The 21,231-nt window shown below is 41.4% G+C and overlaps 1 pseudogene; it reads right to left on the minus strand.

The window, feature by feature from the left end:
- Positions 1–14,549: 14,549 nt before the first annotated feature.
- Positions 14,550–21,231, minus strand: part of LOC138933605 (uncharacterized) — a 74,161-nt pseudogene continuing 67,479 nt past the window's right edge.

Here is a 21,231-nt window from a genome sequence, read left to right on the forward strand (position 1 = left end):
AAACGCTTTGAATATTTTTTTGTGCAATCCCAACACTCACGCCTTTCCGAAATTCATATAGCGTTACATGCCGCAAATGCACCTTTCGTTCTCCATTTTTAATGATTTCTCTTATGCACAAATGGACTTATCTGAACAATGTCTGACGCTAAATTGACATAAGACAACGTCATCTATTCGGTGTAAGCAACAATTACCACACGAAAACAATAGAACTCCGTCATGCAGTAACTTAATGCCATCTATGAAAATCGGGCACGAAGTTATGCAATCATCCAATATTTCTCTTCTTCCTTCTTTTGAGTCTTTCATTCTCGTAATTTTTTTCTGCTTCTCTTTCTTTCTTCATCTCACTCTTCTTTTCCTTTCGTTTAGCACGGATACCCGTAGCTATATTTCTTTCCTCTCCTCTTTTCTCTGTTATTCTGACTCATCAACCTAATCTTCGCATATTATTCTGGCCGAGAAGCATTTTTTTTCATGGTGGAATTTTCACCACGGGTCTTTCCCACGTTCCATCGAATATCCCAAAGTATGTAAACCATACATACTTCGCCGACTTTTCGAAAGTGGCTCGCGCGCTTCAAGAATGAGATAAACAGGGCGGCCGAAGTTCCGAACGCGTTCCGCGATATATATTTACGAATGGAAATAAATCTATCGAGTAGCGCTATCGAGGCTCTCGAGAGATCGGCTCTCGAATTGCCTTAACCTACTTCGTAAGTTGATTTTAGTCATCTCCAATTTTTATTTCGATCCTACATCACTTGCACGACGTAAAAACGGTTGCAACATTGTGTTCTTGTAATATCGGTGTGCAGGTATATTATTATGAAATCATTATCATAAAATGACCACAATATATTTTACATAACACGTGCAGATAAAAAAGAAGACTAGCTGTACCTTATTACAACAATTGCTGATGTTAATTATATATTGTGCTGTAATTGTACTTCAATCTTTATTTATTCAATAATCGATATTCATTTTTTACACGAGAAATATTCTTCTATATATCATCGTGCGCGCTGTAAGATTTAAACCATCTCATCGTCGTTTCGCGTTCGATTACTTTTTCTCGATCCGAGATCCCTCATCCGCGCCACGCCGGTTTTGGCAGTTTATAATCCTCGTCCCACTAGCGCATTTCGCATCAGAGAATATATCGTAACTTACCCGTCGCGTATCTCCTTGCACTTATCTGCCGGGGCTCGTTGTACATTCTCGCGTGGACCCGGCGCGCTTATCTACGCGACGTATGCGCGTGGCTTGAAGCCGCGCTGACAGGGCCGGCTTTACGCATACGCAATCGCACAGGGACACCGCGAATTAGTCTCGTTGTATCAAGAACCGGCGCTGTGCGCTAACGCGTGGTTAATGAAACGTTGAATCGTACGCGTGTCAAGAAGCGAAGATGTTTTCTTCCAAGTATTACCTTTTGCGTGCATTTCCAAACTTATTTATCTGACATCGCGATCTTGTAATTTACGGTGATAACGAACGTCTTCGGTTACCCGATCACCCAGATAAGATTCCGTATCTATGATTTATGAATTGCGTTAATCATTATATACTATCGGATTAGGGTATTAACGGCGTGATATATGTATGCGATTATTATTTATAAAAATCAACTAGAATTTTGATACAAGTATTTTTAGGAATTTAAAATTTTTTCTTGGAAACTCATTTATCTAACATCGCGATCTACTGTACATATGCAATAACTTTAAGTATGAGATTGATACATCATTTAGCAAATTCATTAATTAAATGTTTGATCTTAAAATAAAATTATTTAAAATTGTCCACGATATTATATTAATGCATATTACAGAATATATAATAGAGAGCGAGAAGACGTTGACCTCGTTAAAACTTAATAAATTTTTTAATAAGCACAGAATTTTTAAACAATTATTATTAGCATTTATAAAGAACAGAAATACGTAAAAAGAAACTCGCATAAATCATCCCAATGTAGAATTAATTTGAAATTGAAATTGACATTTTAATATCCTTATCGATATTATTCCTTGAAGCAACCGAGTCGCGTAATTCGTGGCGGTTTTGGTTGTCTCGTTAGTCCGCGTAGACAAGGATACACGTCTGCGATTTGTGAATTACGATCTAGATACTCCGCTTGACCCGTCTCCGAGTAAAGGAAGGTCAAAGATTGTTTTTTCCTCCACATACCGGCTACAGCAAGAACAACAGAAGGAGAGGGACGAAGGGGGGGAAAGAAGGTGCGCTCTCTTCGAGCGTAATTCATTGTTCCTGGCTGCGAGCCGTACGTATTTCCACGCGATGCGATGCATCTCGCATTATCCAGATAATAGCATCTAAGATGATCATCTTGGATGACCGCGCATCGGCGCTGACCCTACCGCTTGAGAACGACATATGCGGACGGGTATGCGCGCGCAGTGTATCCCCCGTTTTATTTAAGACTCAAAAAAGGATATATATATTTCATCTTTTATCCGAAGATTCTTCGCAATTCAAAGTTATGCAGAATCGTTTGCGCGCACGCGAGAAATTTCCTATAAATGACGGATTCTTGACGCTTCCATTCGCCGCATCGACATCGCGTCGCTTCTTCGCGGCCCAATGAACGTAAATCTCAAACACAATCTTACGTATAGTAAATCCCCGCAACATATTTCTCACATTAAGCCGCTGATTTATATTAATGCTACGTAGATACCAGCTTTTTCCCCCCCTCTCAATGATACCTCCAATCTACCCTCGAAATTATTACGCGCTGCGCGTTACCCAGCGCGCGTAATCTGCAAATAATCCTCAAATGGAGAGGAAGAGAGAAGGGAGGGAGGGAGGGTAAAACCTTTCAACATTTTCCGTAATCCGTATTTCTCGTAATAACATTGGAGAGGTATTCTCAAATGTTATTTTTCATGTCACGTTCTGTTATTTGCGCGTTTCTTCCGCGCGGTCGCGCGCCAGTGTATCCGTTACGTATCTCCCAGTTATTTCGCAAACCCGATGAAGATTATACGTTTTACATTTTATCCGAAGGCTCTTGGTAATTCAAGGCTACGCGCGAGTAAACGTAATATCGGCACGCGGGCGTGTGAGCCGGGGTTCGCGCACAGGAGATTTCAATTTCCTCTCGCGCCGTATCGGCCGCATCGCCGTCTATGTCGCGCGTGTACACGCATACAAATATACTCTCGAATATAATCCGATAGTGAATATCTAAATAATAAAATATCGGCCTAATAGATCCCCCCTCCCCCTCCCCCCTAAAGTCCCCCGGAGATGCGCGTCCCTCGAATATTCGAAAATCAGAGAGATTGCATTATCTATATATCCTCGTCGCGCATCTCGAACATCCGGGGCCTACTCTTGTCCCCCATTTTTGCGAATTCGCTAAGAGAACGCATGCCACACGAATGGGAGTTGCTTATGCTAAAACGCGTCTTCCCTTTTTTCCGAATCAAAAGGTAACAGATCTTTGGACAAGAGGCGATATCGCGGCCGCTTTCAGAATAATTTGGACGAGTTTACATAATATTCGCGTAGAGAAACGCGTTAAGAGAAGTTATACTTTAACGGACAGTTTTATTTCTCACTGGCCGCGTCTCTTTATCAGTTCTTGCCACGCAAATTAGCGAACTTACTACGGAACCGGTTCGATCAGCTGTCCGCTAGTCACACCAACGGTATTTTGCGCGTTAACATTTTTGTAAAATGTTCAATGTTGCGGTCTCATTGTCAGTAACGAGACTGACAACTAATCTATACTTGACGGCGAACCGATCCCTTCACGCATCGGCGCTTTTCGCGCGCATAAATCGCGATTGAACGAACGAGCGAGACGTTCTCGCGGGTCGTCAACATAGTTATTTGTAACCGGCGTGCGAGAGACTGAATGAAGAATACCCATCATTACCGGTTACATCGGCAACATCTGCTGTTACACGTTAATAGTCAATTCGTCAATGCATGATACTACGAGGGGCGTACGTATACGAATAGCGCGCGATGCAACGCGCATACCGATACAGAAACGAGTCGCGGTAACAGGCACTCCGATTGATTAGAATGCGAGAGAACTATGCAGGAATAAATAATACACGCAGCAGAGCGCGTTAGTGCAGGATGTACCCGCAAAGTACAGTAAATGCGCGCGCTCTCGTTACAATAATTATTAATAAGTTAAAACAAATATCGTGTACGCGCGTTTAACTTACATATGTTCGATCAATCTTTCATTTGATTAGCAGAACGAAGATATTACATCCACATCCACACGCAATATCGCATCTTTGTTCGCAATTTGCAGTTACACGCGAATGCGCGTTCGGTTCTCTTATGGTGCGCGATGTAGTCGTTTGATAGGCAATTTTCTCACCAAATCAGCCCCCTCGTTTCGATATATCGCGGTGGCGACGGTGGTAACGCGGCCGTGGGCCTATAATGACACGCGCTATTGTAATACTATTCGCGGGAGTAAATAGTGGTAGTGGTCATTGTATTCTAACAACCGCGCGGTGCAGCCTGGCGCGGTTTAGCCTCGCTCTGCGGAGCCGCTAGTATTATAGTAGGCGAAAGCATGATACGAGTCTGCATGCCGCATATATGCCGCTCGTAGGCTTTGGACGAGGGAGATGCGAACCACGGTACACCATCGGATCGCGCACATGAACACGCATTCGCGATCGCACGCTTTTTCGCGCGTTCGGATATGCAGGCGAATCTTTCCTCTTTTACGCGTGTGCGTATGCAGGTGCGCGACGCGTATCACGCACACTTGGCGCAAATGCACTCGCGCTAGTCGCGAGATGGTCTTCGGACAGACATAAAGGTAATTGCATAATTTAGTGCGAGACATTAAACATTCGCGTATCGCCTCTCGCTCGATTCTCTCGGAGCGCCGAGAGAGATGATCCTCTCTTCCGAGACTTCTTCTCGCTTCTTCCTTTCGCTTCGTTTGCGCGCCCCGCCATCGTTCCACACCTTCGCGACCCGCGGGCGCAACGCGAAATCCTTTTCCTCGTCGCGCGAGCGCCCTTACGTTTCTTCGCCTCTTCCTGGTGCGAGCACGACAACCACGTAAGCGCACGTATACATCGTGGGGTTCGAAAAGATTTATCATACACATGGATCTAAGCATCGAGCAAGAGTAAGTGTTCTCCTCGCGAAAGAGATGAGCGTACGGAAAGGGAAACGTGTGCGGAAGATTTGTGTAATAGTCGTAAACTTGTGCATTTTAACTGAAAGAGTAATGCAATTATCATCTAACAATACAGTATACGACCGAGTACAATGAGCTACCTACTCAAAAAAGATGATAAAAAGATTGTATCCCGGAAATATGCAACGCTTATGAAGGCTTCAACTATAACATAGATATACATATTCGCATACAATAGCTCATCAAGATTTGAAAAGATTATTTAGAAATCTATTATTTTAGGAATATACAATATTATTTTTACTCTTTTCTCTCTCTCTCTCTCTCTCTCTCTCTCTCTCTCTCTCTCTCTCTGTTCTTCGTTAATATATAGATTGCAAGAATTTATTATACGCTTACTTTTTTTCATGTTTTTTCTTGCACTATTGCATTATTTTTAAATAGAAAATTTGGGAGAGTGTTAAGTAAAAGTTGTAAGATAATTATGTATATTGTAATCTGTGATTAGCATATAGATTAGAATTTTTTAAATATATAATAGAGATATTTTTATTTAACGATAGATGTGTACTTGAATATTTACAATGTAGCTTTAATAGAGATTGAAGAAGATACATTTATAAAGATACTCTGTTACGATAAAATCATCCTAGAACGATAAATTGCGGGTTTTTTTTTTTTTTTTGTTCTTAGTGATATAGACTACACGTACAACGGATTTCTCTGTTTTCGACGTGTATTAGTCGTATCGGCTGCGTTAAATAAACGATCATTTCGGGAACAATGTTCGCTACGGATGTTGCTGCAATAGAAAAAGAACGTCTGAACATTGAGCAAGAATTGATGGAAAGACATATCGTATCGACATATTGTATAACTGTTGCTCGCTATTCTTGCTCCACCAACAAGCGCAGTTCCATCGAAAATTTATATTTCCAAATATTATATAGAATTTTTATTTTTTGTCACACACAGTTTATTTTTCTTTCTTCGTGTCATTTCGATTCTTGTATAATATAGTTTTAGCCTCGCAGTAACTTTTTCGTATACAAATAATATCGATGCATATATATATATTTATCAAAAATCTAAACGAAATTTCGATGACGCAAGAACTTTGTAATTATGTATTTGCAACTACCGAGGACACGCTGCATGTGAGTTATGGAGAATGAGGGGGATGTAAAAATTGCCAGATAGTTTACGGAGGGACCTCATCGATCATCGTCACTCATCGTGAGGACCTCGTAAAAATTCCGGGATATAATCCACCGCGTACGTTTCTCCCCGTAGTGTCGAGGTTACGGGCGAGATAGTTTCTTAATTAAAGTCTGAGAAGGTACGACGAGTTCAAGGCCGGAATCCCGGTAAACGGAAGTAATTACGCTTATCCAGAGAAATCTATTAAAAGTTTAACTCAATACTATCTCTTTTCTGAATCCTCTGCTACGTCCTCTCCGTATTAGATATCGTTACGTGGCTATCTAGGAGCGTCTTAATGAGTCAGAATAAATTTCAGCACGAGGAATTCCTTACGTGGCCCGGCGTTTAATTTTCCACGATCGTAACGCGTTCTATCAAGAACCGAATCGTCAAAAATGTCGAAATAATAAAATTCCTGCCGCAGTTTTATCTCTCTACGATCTCTCGTAGAATGACCGATCGTCTTCCGAAACAAATTTCGTCATTATCGAGTTAATGTCTTACATATATTTTTTTTTACGGAAACGCATCGCCGTCTCCGATTTTTATTTGATTTAACGAATGAACGCGAGTGTGGCGATTGCCGTAATTTCTTCGTGACGGTGATTTTCCGGCGAATCTTGTTGGCGAGCGAGCGCAGACTACAATTCATCTCGTCGTTCTTCTTTAATAATCGTCAAAGGAATCCGGACTACTTTCCGAGTAGCTCCGTCGAGAGCGTTTTTGCTGCCGCAGTTCCGCCGCGGGTGCCGGCGTGTCGCGTCGCGTCACGTCGCCATCCGAAAACTTTGGTCCGAGGTCCATTCGAGATTCGTGTCGCTTGCGGTAAGATCCGCTCTACTCATCTCTCCTCTCCTCCTCTCCTCGTCTGGCTCTATACGCCTTTGTGCAATCGCGTCAGGATTCCCTGGCCCCCTTTGCCCTCGCGACGCGGCGCTCATTCGCCGAGGCAATTCCCGGGATCCATCAAGAGCCGCAATTCCAGGTTCTCTCTTCTCGCCATGGCGCGCCGAGTCCTGTTTCACTTCCAGTAGGAAGGCATTATCTTGGCGCGAGTCGCAAGTTTATTGTACACGGATATATGAAGTAGAGATGGGCGCGAGAGGAGGAGGTGAACGCGGTTCGCGCGCACGCACACACGCGTTGCGTGTTCACGCGTGTTATCGGAGCTCCAAGGAGCCGAGAAGAGGGAGACCGTGTGAATGAGCTACCGTTCCGCTGCGGTCTACCGGGCGTGTTCTTCTTATTGATCGGAATGCGTGCCGGTGCATGCCGCGGCCAGGTCAGGATAAGGTAAAAGATAGAAAAGGAAGAGGAATAAGGGGGGAACGGCCGATCGACAGCTTCGGCTTCGGAATAGAAGACGAGCGCGCGAAGAGGTGCGAGGGAAATCGAACACCAGATATTCTCCAACGATAGATAACAAAGCGTAAAAGAGAGAAAGAGAGAGAGGGAGAAATCTCAGGCGTGTTCCGTTAACCATTCTCGTCTAGATTCGACCGCGATCATCCGAGAAATGTGCGACCGTAGCCGCGTTCGCCGACGACGATCCAGTTCTTGACGCGTAAAAATAATCGAACGGTTGATAGGGTTGGTGTAACTGTTAGAAGATGGAAACATGCATGCAATGCATGTCTGCGGTTCGCGGTTGGAAAGGAGACGTAGCGGCATAATCTTACGACGTTTTAAATTTATATAAATCATAATTCACATAACGTACTTTTATGCACCGTGCTATCCTTTATTTTTTTGCGATCTTTTATTTATGGGTGAATCGCGGGAAATTATGGATCTCGCGTAACCGTGTTGCATTTGCTATACTAAAGTGATAATATCTATAATATAAAAATTCTATTACGCAATAATAATTTATGTTATTATACCTGTTACATAAATAATTAAAGCTCGATTATAACAGCAAACATCGCGATATTATGAAAAAGTGAAACGAGGGAGAATAGTAATATACACAGATGGAGATTAGACGATAACACTCGCGCGAACGCGTTAATTATGTAGGGTAATAGTCTCTTTTTTATGCTATCGTTAACCGTCTCGATATTATTTGTGAAACTGCGCTCGATATCACTCACTCGATATCAGCCATTTTCTATTCAACGTGATTTGCCAAAACTACTATCTGGAGAATCGTCTAATTGCGCTTTTAAAAGATCTAATCGAGAGAAACGAGTCGATCTTTCGAAAGGAAACAGGAGAAACCTGACTGTACGTGGCTCGCAAACACATTTATCATGTATCGTATACAAGTTGTTACCAATTATGCGCCGCTGTACCAACAACGGTGACAGCTATGGCATCGCGACACGCCTTGCCCGGTGTGAACAGCGTATTTAATCGTTATGAGAGCGAGCCTAACCGCATATTAATCGTTAGAAAGCAAATTGCAGTCGGCTCGAGTACGAACGCCGATCGACATTCGTAAATCGCGAGCGAAAGAAAGCTCGAGATACGTATAAATCGATAGCCGAGCAACGTGATCCCCATAAACGGATATGTCAGTTAGTAAAACGCTTACATTCCGCTGAGTAAGGTTGTTCCCGGGCTCGGAGAAATTAAGGATACGATGTAGGCGATTAAAACCGATGATAAGCGTAGAAAAGGTACGTGGTACACAGACGGAGCTTTGTCGGATGCGAGTACACGCTGTCATGATTGGTAGCATTGGCAGAAAGTAGATAGGCGATAGAACGGACTCTCTTTACGCTTTTTCCCCTTCTGATAATAACGAAAAACATTTTCAAAGCGTAGGGATGTAACAGAGGAAGTTTCACGCAATGAGTGCGGTTAGCGAGATTGATACTTTCAATCGATGGAAACGATGTTACCTCATCCCGCGAGAAGAAACCCGGGACGGATTGTAGCCAATCGCGATTTCTCGTTCGAGTCGATCGCGTCCTGAGACGCGATAAAGGGAAAACGTCTTGGATGGATATGACCGCAAAAGCGGAATCGTTCAATTTTGTAGAATCCATCTGACAGCGTGTCTATCTCACGCTCCTCAAAAGGGTGTGAGCGCACGCTAACGCTTCTAAATGATATACTTATATTTTCTATTTACCGTAAATCGTGCGCTGATTTAATTCTCCGCAAACGCGCAAGCCGCTCTCTGTCAATTGCTGAAACGTCTTCGGAACGGAATTATCAAGTTAACCTGATTTTGTCGAATTTCTGATTTAAATCTCTTTTTATATTTAAAAAAATATTTAATTTTATTGAACTCTTCTCAATGGGATTATATTATATCGCGATGTAAAATCGTGTAACAAAAGAAAAAGAAGTTTCTAAAAAAATATATATAGGAATTTCATGAATATATATCAAAATTTCTAGTTGTATAAGTTTGTCTTCTTAAATGATTTTTATGTGATACTTTATTTTGATTTATACGATTATTTTTATATTATGAGAGATTATACAAATTTTTTAAAAATTGATTATTCCGAATAGTGCAACTTTCTCTTTCTCTATATATAAGATATAAGATTGTACTCACTATTGCTTTTTTCGTAACTCGTACGAAAAGGACAAAAACGCATCTTTTTCATTCCATGGTGGCATTGGATTTCAAATCCCTCGAATTTCTATCCATTTCGATATCTACCCTTTTACACGTTTAGTTCCACGAACGTTTAATCAACCAACGATATAGTCGTGGCTTCGAAACAACGAAATGTCTTTAAAAAGCATTCGATCGCCCAATCGACTGTCCGTTCGCCAACGTTCGATGTCACCGTACATTGGCGACCATCTCGAGTCACGAAAGAAGTAAAGATAAGTATTCACTTGGGTGGGTATGACTACGGCTCGGAATTATTCAATTTCATGGAAGGTGTCGAGCGACACACGTTTATCTCGCGCCCGTTGAAAGGGTTAAGCAATGGACGACAGTATGGAATAGCGTACGCCTCGCATTCCAAAGCGAGAAGTAAAGATAATGCGATAGTGCGGTGTAATATTCTCGGGGCCCGATGGAAAGGAGGAACGTTTGCGTGACGAGAGTGACGATAAGGATTTACGAGACCCGACGGGGTGGGAAAAGGGCGACGATGAACGACGGAACTGCGTTATTTTTACGAGCGTCGCTGGTCCTTCTCATTGGCTTTTCCACCGTATAAGGAATTTGCACTATCTTCGTTCATTCGGTAACAATCGTTCGTCCCGTAAAATCCGAGACTAAGCCCGCACGCATGAAAATTACCGGCCTTTATCTAAGCACTTTCTTTTATTGCGACTGTCTACACTGTGATTCACGGAAACACTCGCGACAAATCTCGCTCGATTATCGTAAAATCGTTAAATTCAGCGCTATTTTTCTCAAAAACGAAATGCGTTCTCGTGCTAGCATTGAAATCGTTGACTATACCGTTTGAAGATGAAAGAATGAAAAATCAATAAAGTATCGCTTTGTATTCATTCGAAAATCGATACATCTCTAATGTCATCTCGTCGTTCTTGCGCTTCGACATTGAGCTACTAACGCGCGATAGTTTCCGACATATGAATGCACCGATACATTCTCTTCGGTTGCAAGCTTACGTTTCACTTTTTCCCAACCTCCATATTAATGGTAACATTCTCAACGATCTTATAGGCAACATAGGGTCGACGGTAAAAAAATATCTACCGGCGAACAACTCGCCGTTTCTCGCGCGAGAGAGTGTCGTAAAATCGGCACAGGATCATTCCGTGAATAGGGTTCTATGAACCGTTGACACTGGCATACGCCGATTTATAAATCAACGAGCTTCGGCGTAAAGACAAAGACATCTCCCCGGGTGTGCTTCGCAATTTCGCATGCGAGAGAGCGCAGAAAGCTTGCTCGCGCACAAGCTCCGTACGCGTCGATTGATCGCACGCGTATATATATATATCGTGAAAATTTAAGACTCGCCGCACCAACTTAGACCGATGTATAAAAACATAAACAATGGTTTGATAATCTGATCTCTCGCGGGCGATGTTTCGCTGTGCCAAACACGCCGACATGCGCGTGTGTGTGTGAAAGACCAGATAGACGGCCAGGAAGCGGGACCTGGTAAAGGGATAAAGAATGACAAAAAACATTCGCATCTTTTTATTATTTCGTGTACGGGCCGAATGTGAATTTTCTCCGAGTAAACAAGTCATGCGGATTTCTTGTGTTCCAAGTGATTAACATGGATGGTCCTTTCACGAAAATTATTCATATGTCATAGTGTAAATCAACATGTAAGTTGTTTAAAATAATATTTTTGCTCCCGAGTGAATTTTTATTATATGTCACAAGTCACAAGGTTCTACAACAACGTATCAAATTCAAATAGCGAAATATATTTTTCTCTTTAAACCAATGTGACGCGAAAAGGTATAATAATAAATTATTATTTTAAACGAATATTTTTAGCTACGGAAAAAAAAATTTTCTAGCTTTTACGAACGGTCGAGAGAATTGTTACTTCGTCTACGAATATTTGAAACCGACAGAAGCGAACAAAGATAAGAGAAAGTATCAAAGAATTGAACGCTAACGGCAAAAAGGCGTGAATTGAAATTCGTCGTGCGAGCTCGGTTAGTCTGGACGTCGTTGTCGTCGTGTCATCGTCGAGGGGAAGAAGAAGACACGCGTTTCAGAGACATAAGGCGAACGATTGGTATTCCGGTGCAAGCAAACTATCTAGCGAGTTCGGTATTGTTAAGAGCGTTTTACGATAGTAATAGACCCGGTCCTCGGTGACCAATCGTGAATGCTAATACGCGTTATACGTGGGTGCTGCGTGGCAAATTCAATCAAAATCCTACTATGCATTCGGTCTTTGTAACGCTACGTATTGTCCGGCGTCATCTCAATCCGCTTTCTACTATTTCTCCTCGTTTCCTTTGTCATCGTTCACGTCTCTTCCTTTTCGATGCGACTTTAGAAGCTAAAAATATTTTTTCCGCATCGCATCATAAGCCACGATATATTAGTAGTTTTGCGGATAAATATTATCATATAGTCAAATATATACTCGAGATATTATAAGTAATATGCGCACATTGTTATCTTGACGCTCACTCTACATGCGAGATATTTCATTCTCTATTTTTTACACATGAAGATTAATAATTTAACATGTTAACGGAGTATTTAAATGCAAATTGGAATATGATTCATATCAAGTTTGTTGCTTTGAAGGTAATTGTGCATGTTAATTGCAAGAGATTAATCAAATATTGAAAACGTCAGTAAACATTTCGCGTATGTAATAATATCGAGAATCATTTCACAATAAAATACGGCGGATACATCCGTGATGTGAGTGTAAATACCGTGTTGAAATACCGGTTTGTGTCGCATGTCCCGCTCGGCGTGTTCGTAACTTGCCCCTTTTTCATGCAATATTTATCTTTTTCAGTTTGTAGCTTTGTGTTCCACATCAAAGAGACAGCACGGTATAAAGCAGGGATAAGAGAAATTAAACGAAATCGTCATATGAATTGAAGATAATTAATTCAAAATATTAATAGACATTGGAAACATAATTTCACACCATTACAACATGTTTCAATATATTATGTAGATATATTTCTTTCCTAAGATGATCTTTTAATTTTTTAAATTTCTAAAAAATAATTAATGCTTGTCACGCGCGAGAAATACTTAACATACTACGAAATAAATGCAAATGAAGTATATGTATACATATGACTTTTAAAGAAATAATCATCACATGTGTTGCGATAAAACAATAGTTTAAATTCTCATCTCTTGCTACGCTTTACGCGAATGCTACTTTAAATGAATATATCTGGAGAAATATTTGCTTTTATGAGAATAATCATTATTTCGATATATATATATATACGCTTAATTTGTCAATCACCAGGCTCGGAACGGAATAATTGCCGCTCCTAAATATCACGATACAATCAGTTAAAATTTTCATTTCTCTGCCGCTTCTTAGATTTCTCATCACATAATAAAAATATGCGAATATCTAAAAAATATACTTCTTTTCGACACCTAGCCAATCCGCCTACACTCATCGTCCCGAGACTTGGTCCAAGTGCTCCCTGCAGGGTGCAGATAGCGAGGTCTAAGCCGAGGTCACGGGATGAGCGCATTACCCATAAGCGTAAGCATGTAATAAAATCACAAAGCTAACGACCGAGAGATTCTGGCGGAGCAGCTCGGCGAGCGGAACGGAACATCGCGAACCATCCGAGGCCGGATTCTCCCGCGGTCCTCGCGCAACACGAAGGATTTCGATAAACATTTCCGAACGTATTCGAGAGGAGGTCGACTATTGCGCGATTTGACTATCGTCTAGTAACGCAATCGAGAAATAAGATTGTGCTTATTTTGTGTTTGAACATCGAGCCCTCTCCGGGAGGTCCATTACAAAACGATCAAACGTTATTTCTCTCTCAGATAAAACGATCAAGTTGAACTGATATTGATTATATCTCCAATCGCTCACGAGTTTTTACATCCTGATAATTAAAGTCGAAAACATATCGAACCTGATAGTTTTAGAGATATAAAAAATAATATTTTAAATACCTCGAAAACCATTTTCAGAGATATTAAAAATAATATCTCTGTGTACGGAAAATTGATTCGTCTGCGTATTCGAGATCGGCGGGAAAAATTACTTCGAACGTGCGTACTAGCTAATAAAAACCGTCGCGCTCATAGCCGGAGGATTTGCAAGGTAAAGTTCAAACGGAAATCGCCGAGAATTGTTTTCCAACGGGCAGTCGCAAAACAGGCGGCTTCCGACAAACGCATCCGACTGTCACTCTAGGCGCGATCGACTTCGATTTTTCGAGTATTTCGTGAGAGGCGGGCATCCACCAATCTCTAATGTGTATTTACCTACCGCGAAATTCGCCCGGATTTAGCCCTTTTCGCGTATTTTTTTATCGCAACGTGCCAAATAAGCGGCAACATGTTGCGCTCCCGTCTCTCTTGAATGCATTTTCAGGAAAAATCCGCAACTCTCCGCTCTTTGGCGTTTCGCGCCCTTTTCCCTCCCACTCGACCTCCTCTCGCACAGTCACCGACAGGTTTAATTACGTCCTGCAACTTTCCCTCCCCCTCTCCATTGCTCCGCAATGTCTGCCCCATTATTGCCGTGCGAACATCTGCCGCGATAAAAGCAATAGCGTCGGAAAAAGCACCGGAGCTCTGCCCCGTGACTCATCGTTATCGAAAATCGGGAAAGGATGTGGCAGCTCTAGCACTTACTTGAAACAGAAAAAAATTGAATATTGTTGCGAAACATGTCAACGTAATGTAAATCGAAAGATTCTTTAAAGATATTAAATAAAAAATGTTTAATGGTGGAAGTGAAAAAAGTATAATTTATTATAACTTATTTCATTTAATATTTGTTATTTGTTACAGCTTTATAACATATAAGAAGTTTTATTTATGATTAATTGTATAATATAAAGCATGTAAAAATATATTAGTTATTTCGAGATACTTAAAATAATTATATATCGAGAGAGAGAGAGAGAGAGAGAGAGAGAGAGAGAAAGAGAGAAATAATCGTGAATTAAACAAAATAAATGTTTAAGAGAGAATTACCGTTTCTTTTCTACACATATATAAAAATAGAACAATAGGGTTACGTTTATTATGGATAAAAGTCGATGTTCCATATTGCTCGACAAGGTCGCGTTCACGCGGCCTCACGGACGTCGTCGACGGTCGGAAAAATCGTCTCGGGGCCAGTGAGCGCGTAATAAATTCAACGGGGCCGCGTACCGTGCCCCGCGGCTTGATGCATACACTGGTTTGCAATGAGAGTCCGAGCTCATTCGTACTCACACAAGCGTTACGGAGAAGAGGGATCCGTACCTATGCGTTTACGTAAAGAAGGGCCAGGCACACGGGCAGGCGCGACGTGTGAGGTTTTTCACGCGGTTCACCTGGACGATTCCGGTCGAGGTTTAAGTGGGTGTCCAAGAGATAAGCGGCCACGACTGGCATAACAGCTCGATAAACTCTTATGTTTATTGGATCGCCTTGGCTCCTTTTCTCTTCTCTCTTCCGTCTCGCTTCTTTCCGGCTCTTTATCTGGCACTTTCCTACTCTTTTATCTGTTTCTCTCGCGCTCTCTCTTTCCATCGTCTCTTTCAATCTTTTCGTCTATCACCAAACGTTTCTCTTCCCTCACAGTTTCCCTCCGCTCGACCCTTTACCTCGGTTGTTAACCCCGAATTAGTGACCTCGTGGACATGAAAGATTCCCAAGCCGCGGCTTTTAATAAGGCGGCTGCTCGCACGTCGTTGATTGGCGTTGTACGCTGCGCGCATCCGACTGGATGACATCGTTTTGTTGATAAGCAAATAAGAGATGTGACGTTTTCGCGGTTCTAATTTACTTGAGAAATTATTATACTCACTTTGCTTGAACACAAAGTGCTCAAGAGCGTCTGAGAATGCTCACATACGGTATCAGTTAACGCGCCGAGCTTGACAGGATTTCATGACTCGATAAAAAAGTTTCTTTCATAAAACGTTTCGTATGTTCTATAAAATCAAACGCCAAATACATGAAAAATCACTGGCCATGCGATTATGTTCGTGACATTTCGTCGAGATGCCATCGAGTAACTTATCAAAGCAACAGTTATCCAAGCAAATATATTCAAATTTATTCAAACGAATAAATTGCGCGTTAAAATTTGATTTAAATGTCGTAGATTAAAAAAAAAAAGATTATTCGCGATAAATCTTTCGTCATTATTATCGTATATCATTAGTATAGTGCAATCGAGAATTTGCCAATCGCGTATCCTTGAGGACACATTGCCGGTCGGTACGAATCGATAGAACATATACCGGTTTCTTTCCCCTCACGACTCGACTTTAAATATTGTATGTTTATCCGTATGTTTTATGCTCCTCCCTGCAAGTCGCATTTTTCGCGTATTCGTTTTGTAGTTTCGCGAGCGCGCCCGTGTGTCGGTTCGTATCAATGCGTTGATTCCACCTATGCCGATATAAGACGTTTAAACGCGTCTGAACGTGCGCGTGCATATAATAACGACGAATCCTTAAGGAACCAGCTTGAAATAAATTCCGAAAGTGCAACCGGTTCCCACTTTCTACGGTCGATCCGTTCTTTATCGGTTATGGCCGAAACTCCGTCGGCCGAAATTCGGCTTCCAGAGTGGCAAAAAAGCAAATCGAGCCGTCTTCTATATATCTCGAGCTACGATTTCTTTTTTATAATACCGCGACTATAATTTTCTCGCAAACCTTTGTTAGCGCTGACCGTTTTTATCTCTTTATCGCGATACGCTGTATTAAACACTTTGATCGAACAAGCTTCATAGCGCGTATATCATTTTCTAATAAAATCGAATATTTATGCTAAATAATGTTTTAGCGAGAAAACAATTTTTTAAAGCAGCATTTATTAAATGTATCGTAGAAAATTTTACCCATGGAAACTTTTTCGAAAATTATATTAAAACAGTTATAAATCGAGATAACGAAAACTCAATACTCCCCTTGCTTTCTCCGCGCAATTTGATGCCAAAGGAAGTTTCGAATCCTCCTGATTTCACGCTGGATCCTCGCTCGTACGTCCTGCGTCAATTTTCGACAGATTTTCCCTTGTCGTCTCTCTCGCGTTTGGCGAGGAAGATGAGGGAGAAGAGCATCATCGCTTAAGCCTCTCAATCGGCCGTCGACAGCGACAAGAGCGGGAAGAAAGAAAAAAGAGAAACAAGGAGGGGCACCCCTAAGCAAGATCTCTCATCGAGTTTGACAAACGACGAGACGAATAACGGCGCGGCGCGTCTGGTTCTATGAGAGCACGCAGTCGGTACGTAGGAACGGAAAACTGAGAGAAGAGGGAAACTCTTTTTTTTCTCTCCTCCCGCGTCTCGTCCCGTATCTATCATCCGAGGAAAGGCAGCGGCAACAACAACGACAGTCGGAGAACGGAAAAGTGAAAAATTTTCTCGAGCGGAAAAAATGATATTCAGCAGGCCGCCAGCCGATCCCCTCGCTCGGCTTCCTCTCTTTCTTCCTCTTCCCTCTTTCCCCTTTATCGCACATAAATCAGACATGTTTCATTTACGATCACGCACGCTTCCGCGGAGATCTTCCCGCGCGAGTCATCTCCCGGTGCGCGAATCGATTCTCGTTATTTTCTTTTTAACGAAAAATTGTCGCGCTCGACTGAGTCTGACTAACGTTTCGGCTCGTACGGCGACTCTGATGGTGGGAGATCGGCCGGCGAAGCGACTGCGTTTCTACTCCATCGCATTAATTTACGACACTTTCGACCGCTTTTGCCGCTCGGCCACTTAGAGCCTGTCGTCTTTCCCAAGTCCTCCGCGCATACCTACGGCCTGACGTGGTTTCGCATCCGAGATCTGAGATTGGTGTTGTCGACCAAACACCACATAGTGTGCGTAACGCCGTTTTATAAATTACAGTGATCGTAGCGTGCTAAAAAGCAGGTATTTTTCTTTCTTTTTCTCATTAATCATCGTGTGGTATCGCGCCTCGCACGGAAAAAATTTAAAAGGAAATAAAATTTATTTATTCAATGTGCTTGGAAGATGAATTTTATAAAATTGTAAATTTTTATACTTTTATTCTCAGCAATTGCAGTGTGCTTTATCGCGGAATTGATTCAAATTTTATCCAATTTAATCAATTTACTCTATAAAGGTTCATAGTTGTAATTTAAATTGCGATAATGAGTATCTTTTTCAATAGGCAGAGACGAGAAATTGCACAAACGCTATTTTTTATATCGTTATTCTATCTTTATATTTATGCAAGTCTCTAAATCTGTTTTTCTTTTCGTTTTTATTTTATTTATTATTATTTTTACCATATTCTTGTTACTAGAGCCCGCAAACAGAACGTAATGTCGATTTTGTTATACTTTTCTTTAATAATACTGAAATAGTTATCGATTAATCGACAATCTTCTCGCTAAATTAAGAGCCGACCTATATAACTGCACGAGAAATTCTAATTTTACTTAACAAACATCTCGCGATCAATTGTAGCATATTGACAGTTTTAGCTTTATCTTTAAAAAAATTCAAAGAGTATTTTTTTATTCAGCGATCATAAAATATAATCGCGTCATTTTCGTTCCCTATCCGGCACTGCTGATAAATAAATACGTCCATAAGTCTCCGATCTGCCATGCTTTGTCGCCCGGCGACATAATAAGTAATCGGGCATACGCGGCAAACTAGGAATTAGTAACGGTCAGCCGGGAGAGATGTACCTCTTCCGTTAAAGAGCGGCGAGAAGCGGCGGCGATAAAGAGATGGCAAAAATCGAAGGAAGTTGAGGTCAGACGGTCGGCCGGGGCCGGCCAGTCAAGCGAGTCGGTCGCGATGCGGAACGCATACCCGTGAGGTCCCGCACGCACGTCCCACATAAGCTTTATAGTAATAACTATCTATCCACATACGTAAGAGTTATTTCCAGGCTGTGATTTAAAGTTGCCGATGCATAAAGTCTCGCCGCGACCGGAATCTCTCTCCCTCTCCCCCTCACTCTCGTCCGCGTCGAGAGTACCGACGTTAGTAGCCTCGTACACGAAACGCATTGCGTAGGTACGTGGAAATATGATGACGTCGAGAATGAAAAGACCATAAGGGGAGAGCGAGGATACGAGGTTGACGGGAGAGGCTGCAGTAAAGAGAAAAGAATCGTGCTTTACGCGTATCCTTTGAAAAAGGCGGTTCTCCGACAGCTTCCGCGACAGCCTGCCTCTTCGCGCCGCGGCTCCGTTCATCCGCCCACTTTGCGTAGGATAGAGATTTACTAATGAGAATCGCGAGAACATAACGCACCGCGGCGGAATGCTTCGAAGAATCAGCCGTAGGTGGTAATAAAGTTCGAGACTTCAAGGACACGGTATGATTAATTGAGAAGTTACTGTCAACTTTAACGAATCTGCATTGTGCGTTATTTGCCTGTGATATTCTTGAGATGCTTGTACGATTAATTTTACACAATCAACGTACAATCTTTAATTTACTATACATCTCGTTATGTGTCATTAGAGATTAATCGCGCATATGATAGAAAATGAATTATAAAATTTTACGCAGGTTTATAACTCGAGATTACTTTTTTCTTTAATCTTTGCAAATTTTTTTTCTTAATAATCGTAATTCTTTTAAATAATTAAAAATCGCAATAATAATGTGGAATTTTTGTATTTTCGTTTTTTAAATTTCGAATAGATAAAGTCACATTTAAAAATTTTTTTCCCAAATTATTTTTGCCCACTATTCTACCAATCTTATAATTAAAATTGTAACTCGCGCAAGCTTGATCGAACGAGAAATAAAAGGACGCAAGGGATGCCCGCAGAATTACAAGTATAGATTCTTACGAAGTCTATCGAGTTCTACCATTGAGGAAAATGAATGGCCGCGGGCACAGTTTGTTCCTGCCACAGGAATAAATCCAAATATCACATCGTCCTGCAAGTTGAAGGAAAGAGAGAATATCTTTCCTATGGAAACGGCCGCTAAGTCACCGACGTCCTTTCCTACCCCGGGGCGTTCTCGTTTCCACCCTCTCGAGCATGAGACGTGCGGTGAGTGGACTTAAACCCTCTAGGCACACCGGATCCTGGACTACGGTCAGCCCTTTCTGCTCCTCCTTCCCAGCATGCCTAAGATCTTGACGATGAATCACCAGGCTAGAATGAATCACTCGGAATCTTCAGACATTATTAATTATCTGCTGTACCTGCGAGAGTTTTGTCAATGAATGACATATTTCGGGATATCTGACATTGCTCTTTACAGATTGTTTTTCTATGCATTTATATAATAATCTTATTGCTATTCAAATTCGATTAAATACAGAAAGAGATTATAAAAGTATGTGTATTTATATGTATGAAGAACGGAGTGGATGTCGGAGTACACGCACGACTTGTCAATGTAAATTAACAAATCTTCTTAACGTGAGCAGGTAATTAGAGAAACTTGTTTACGATATTGAACAGGAATGAAGAGCCTCCTCCCAAACTTCTTCTCTCCGGAAATGTCTATCATTCACCGAGATACTCTTTTCAAACCGAATCAATTTGTTAATCGGCTCTATCAACAACTCGCGATCGTCAACGTCACTCGATTGACGATGGAAGCTGAGTCTCACATCAGTCTCTTGGAGCTTCGTGTCGCGATGCTGAACCGTCACGGCAATGGCAATGGCGCTGAATGCCTCTAGCCATCTGAATAACAGCCAACACATAATATAACACCTCGAGAACAGCCGGCCATTGAAGAGCGGCACCATATTGTCCTACGTTACAATAGGTCACTGAGCGCACTTTGAATGACCCATGCCCAACCCATACAACTCTCTACGAGACAGAACCTCTTTTTCTTCATTCCGTGCCCGTTTCATGTGTTACGTCGATTTTTTTCTCTTTCGAGATTTGTCAGAGAATGTAGACGCTGACAAAAGGAAAGTGATCTGCGAACTGGTTCGATCCTTGGAGTAATTTTTCTGTATATTTCTTATTTCTCTCGTTATCCTATCCTTTAATTTGGGAGACGATAAACATCAACTTCGATAAATTTTAGTTTTGCTAGCTTGTTCTTAAAATAAACAAAAGATATCTTTAATAATGTATATCTCTTAATCTAAACATGCGAAATGTTAATGTTATATTATATCACTGTGGATTGCTTGAGAAATTTTTACATATAAATAAAAAAATAAGATTTTTTATAACGTATTTTTTGATACATCGAACAGTACTCGAAACATATAGAGCAAACGTAAGATTAATTTTAATAGATGCGCTTTAATCGGATACGATGACAAGTGGCGAGCGCGCAGAACGAAAATATGTAGGAATTGTC

Source organism: Polyergus mexicanus, unplaced genomic scaffold (assembly GCF_030449975.1).
Source record: "Polyergus mexicanus isolate NDT 795.1 unplaced genomic scaffold, iyPolMexi1.0 SCAF_5, whole genome shotgun sequence".
Lineage (NCBI taxonomy): Eukaryota > Metazoa > Arthropoda > Insecta > Hymenoptera > Formicidae > Polyergus > Polyergus mexicanus.